The following is a 5,017-nucleotide window of genomic DNA, read 5'->3' on the forward strand; positions in this document are numbered from 1 at the left end:
GCGGGTGTGGCAGGCGGTGCAGCTCTGACTGGAGTAGGAGCGATGACTTGGTCGAACTCCTCAGTGGTAGGCAGACGGCGAGTAGTAGCCAAAATGGCCGGTGCATATGATGCTGAGGACGAGACAAAAGTCAGTGGCGGTGACATGTGGAGAAGCTCCTTCCTGCTGGCAGGACCGCCCCGAACTAAGTCCATGCGGGCAGCCACAAGATCGTCCACGAGGTTGTCGAAAGATTCCTCCAGAGCTTCGAGGTACTCAACAACCATCTCGATGGCTTCATCTCGCTCTCCCCTATGGCAGGCGAATGCATAGTGACAAGTATATGGCACATGGCATGGGAGGTAGAGGTAGCGACGAGTCTTCATCATAGGAAGAATGTCCCGAAGGCGAGCTATCGCCTCACGGGCAGCCATCTGCATGGCATGCCTCTCCGTAGGAAGTGGCGAGACGCAGAACATCCTCCCTTGAATTGCACCACGGCCTGGTGCATAGGCACGTCGTCGCTGAGCTTGTGCTGGTAAAGCGTGAACTCCGGACAAGTCGCTGGCCCGATCGCGAGCTTGGTGATGGAGACGAGGAGTTTCACAAACTCCTCGGGCACATTAGTGAACACCCGAGTCTCGCAGTTGCTGCCAGCCATCTACAAAAGTAGGCAAAAAATTTGAGTAGTCAAGTCATAAATTTATGATGACCAACAGAAAATAGCCACATTTGCAAAATGCTGAAAAAGCACTAAAGACGCTAATAACCGATTAGCGATCGCACCTAGTGGCTTCCTACAGTCAGCCTGGCTCTGATACCAAGTTTGTCACGACCGGTTTTCCAATAAAATATTTATTGAGAAACCGACCCCTTTTACGGACCAGTAGAGAAGAATTCCTTCTCACGGGTAGACAATTTCTTGATCACAGAAGAAAATACCAGGAGTACAGAATATAATACAAGGTTGAGCAGAGACTGCTCAACAATTTATTACAAACACGCCAATAATACATAAAGGCGGATAGGGTGGCATAACTACTAACTCACGATAAAAGCGGTGGTGGAAATATCACAGCGAAGTGGGTGACATGACTCCTGAATCTAACAGCTCTTCGAGCGTCGGAGTGAGGCTCGAGGAGACTTATAGTGGGTGGCGGAAGCGTATATGATACAAGTGACCAATATCCAGGGCCGCACGGGACTGACTGGGATTCCTCTAGGCGTCGGACTCACTATCGAACTCTTCATCCATGAGATCGCCTTCGTCAATATCTGGCCAAATCAACAAGCCAGGTGATTACTATGAAAGTACTCGCAAGACAGTTCGGACATAAGATATAACAAATGTAAACATGATGCATATGAATAGATTAACAAGCGCACTCAGACATTGAGATAATAATGCATGGGAAATAACAGAGAAGTCGGGCGGTAGTCCTCCCGAAATCCCAAAGTAATACTGAGGGCCAAACGAGTGTCTGAATGACTCCTCGAGAGGAAACAAAGAAATAACAATGCCGCAGTCGGGCGTCAAGGCGACACCACATAAAGGGCTTATAATAGAATATAAATGACAGTGCGTGCCACAGTCGGACGTCTGAGCGACATCACATAAAGGGCTTATATCAAAAGTAAATAACAAGAGTGCCACAGTCGGACATCTGAGCGACATCACATAAAGGGTTTATATCAAAAGTAAATAACAAGAGTGCCACAGTCAGACGTCTGAGCGACATCACATAAAGGGCTTATATCAAAAGTAAATAACAAGAGTGTCACAGTCGGACGTCTGAGCGACATCACATAAAGGGCTTATATATCATAACTTGATATCTCCGTAGCTCAAGAATTTAATTCATTTCAAGCGAATAATCAGGTATGAGATAAACCAACAGGTTTAGTCCATCCACAGGAATAACGCTCAACCAAGTTTACCACTCAAACTTGTTCACCGGGGAAAGTACCATGAGAATTTGACATAGATATGGATACACTGGTCACGGTCCTTGACCATGGATACGATGACTCGGAAGGATTTGACTCTGCAGAGTCTGTACTTTAACCACAGCCAACGGATTTCAGTACTCACGGGGACTAGTTCCGTTTACGGTGTTTTGGAGGAAACACATCTAATCAGTACACACCCAGTCAACATTCCGAAGCCAGGAATCACCCTCGGCAACGTTCAAGAAAAACCTTGAGACGGGGAAGCTACAACCTCGCGTAGCATGGGATCAAATTTATATACGCGCGCTCTAAGGGGTGCCCCCCTCTCGGTCCCAACCGGAAACACCCATGCCCCCTGACCGGATGACTGGCTTTAATCCAGGGGCATGGAACCCTCATCCCGGCCCCTCTATTTGGTGTGTACACGGAAAGAGGTTAACAACTTACTAAACCGTATTCTTGGCAGAAAACATGTGGTAGCACGAAAAGGGAAAGGACGGTAACGTGATTCCGTCCACATTAACGTCGGAGTTTATTGGATGTCGTAAGGGTGGCATGCTACAACAATACCACCTTACTGCCTTTCATGTCACCACATGACTAGGCCATCTCTCATCAGAGATCACGGTAACTTCGGAACTCACGGATAGTTGCCTCACATGCAACGAGATGCTCACCGATGCTCATATGCCATGCACAAACCATTCAGGCAAACATGCAAAACACCTATCATATCAAAGGTTCAAACATGCTTGCCTGGTTCAGAGAAGCCGGAGTCTAGCTCGGCGAAGTTCGCGGCTCCGTCACCTCTTCCGGAACCTACGGTATAGCGAAAACGTATACTAACGTGAAAATCAACGCGTGCATAAAAGTTGTTCCAAAAATTCTCCAAATAAATACTATTAAAAAACTAGATAAAAATATAAGACTGACAGAAAAAGAATCACTCAAAAATTATCTTTTATTAAAAAGTTATAAGGGTTTTAGTCCAGGGACTAATCTGTCATGAAACAGAAAAGATCCAGGGACTTAACTGAGAAAATAGAAAATGGTTCGGAAAGAAAAGCGCCAGCCCAAAGGGGAAAACGTATTTGCCCGAAGGCGCCAACAGAAAACGTTTCGTGGGAGAGAACGAAGAGAGGATGACGGGGAGGTCCCACATGTCAGGTTTAAAAACCTCGCCGGCGCCCGAAGGCTGCGGTGGTCGCCGGCGTCGAACCATGGTGAGTCAGGGAGATCGGAGGGTACCAAGAGGTTCAGCGTGTTCTTCCGCGTCGGTGGGTGGTGGACTTGGTCGTCGGAGAGCACCACGTCGACGGCGACACTTTCTCCGGCGAACGGTGGCTCGGGCGATGGTGGAGAACTCCGGTGGGTGCTGCAAACTCCAAATTGAAGCGCGGGTCAGCAGAGTGGATGCGCTAGAGAGTTACTGGCAAGAGTTGAGGGGTAGGGGTGCACGCACTGGAGCGAATCGAGCTGGGTCCCGTGGCGGGTCGCGGCGGTCGGAGTTGGGGAAGAAGGCTCCCTCGGGGCTCTTCCAGTGGCTTGGCGTGGTGTTGGAGGTGTGTAGAGGTGGTGTGGGTTCGAGTTGGAGCTCGGGGCCTCTATTTATAGGCGATTCGAGGGGGTGGCCGTGAACGGGAAATCTCCGGCGAGCGATTACGGCGAGGCAGGGGTTGGGCAGGGAGTTTAAGAGGCTAGGCACCATCAGTGAGAGTTACTGGTCCCGTTCCACTGCTAAACTTGGTCGGGCTTGGCATAATGGCGCCGGTCTTCGACGGGGCGGCCGTACGGGCACGGCGGCGGCAGAGAGCGCGCTCCGCGCCTAGCAGTTCACGACGAGGGTGGCAGCGCGCACGGGGGAGTGGAAGGCCACGCGGCGGCCTCCGGTGGCTTGGGCGGCGCTAGACGGCGCCGTCTACGCTGCGCCTCTCTGTGGCGGCCGCAAAACCGCCGCTGCCGTCGCTCACGGGGTGGCGCACCTCCTCCTACTCGTCGCCGACGCCCGCAAGCCTCCAGGGGATCGTGCGGCGCAGAGGATAAGGAGGAGGGGACAGGGAGCAAGGCGCCACCGCGGCACTGTCGAGATCGACAACAAGTTCTGAAGAAAACGACAGTAGCTCTGAAACTGTATCTCTGAATTTACTGACCATGACATTGACAGTGCTCTGCAGGTGTTCGACGAAATGATTTGGCATGAAGAAAAAATTTTCTGGAGCTGGGACTTGGTGAGGTGACCTCTCAATGCACCCAGAGGCTGCCTGATTTTTCTCAGATTTTTAGGAGAAGGATTTGAATGAATTTCATCAAATTTGGCAAATCAGGTCCAAACTTGCCGCAAGAATAATTTGAAATATTTGAACTGGAGACCAGTGGATCTTCATGGATCTTGGTTGAGGGTTCAAAGGACTAGCTAGCGAAATTGGTTTGGAGACAAAACTCAAAGCAGAAAGGGTAGCTCCTTTGTAAATCTCCAAGAGCTAGAATAGAAGGCAGAAATAATTTTTGATAAGAAATAAATGGAAATAAATATATGGAGAGGTTCAACTTGCTGGATTTGAAGTATATCATGATCCAAAGATGAGGAAAGGCTTTTGAGAGGTGGTCTCCACTCATGACATGGCAAGAGAGATTTTTGAAAAGGGGAGAAGATCACTCCAAATGCCATAGGGCTATTCAAAAGATTTTCAAAAGAAATTTTCCCAAGTGGAAGGCATTTGGTTTTGAGTCCAAATAAGAAGGAAAAACCTCCAAGACCAAAATTCAAGTCTTGGGTGAATCCAAAACAAAACACTTGTCATAAAAAATTTATTTTGAGAGGGAGAGTTCTTTAGAAGAAAAATTTAAATCACCTCCCTCAAATCAAATAAAAGTTTGAAAAAGCCAAATAAAATTTTGGGTGTCACAGAAAAGGTAGAGGATGGATGCATATCTTTTGAGCTACTCTCAACCTCTTAATGTGACATGTGCAGGTTTGATCATTAAAAATACACATTGGTCATGCAGACATTAAAGAAAGAAGAAAAAACCCTATAACATTAGCAGATCATTAATGTTGCTACTACACAATATCTACTGTGGCTTGTTG

The sequence above is a fragment of the Triticum aestivum genome, chromosome 7D, assembly GCF_018294505.1.
Source record: "Triticum aestivum cultivar Chinese Spring chromosome 7D, IWGSC CS RefSeq v2.1, whole genome shotgun sequence".
In the NCBI taxonomy this organism is placed as follows: Eukaryota; Viridiplantae; Streptophyta; class Magnoliopsida; order Poales; family Poaceae; genus Triticum; species Triticum aestivum.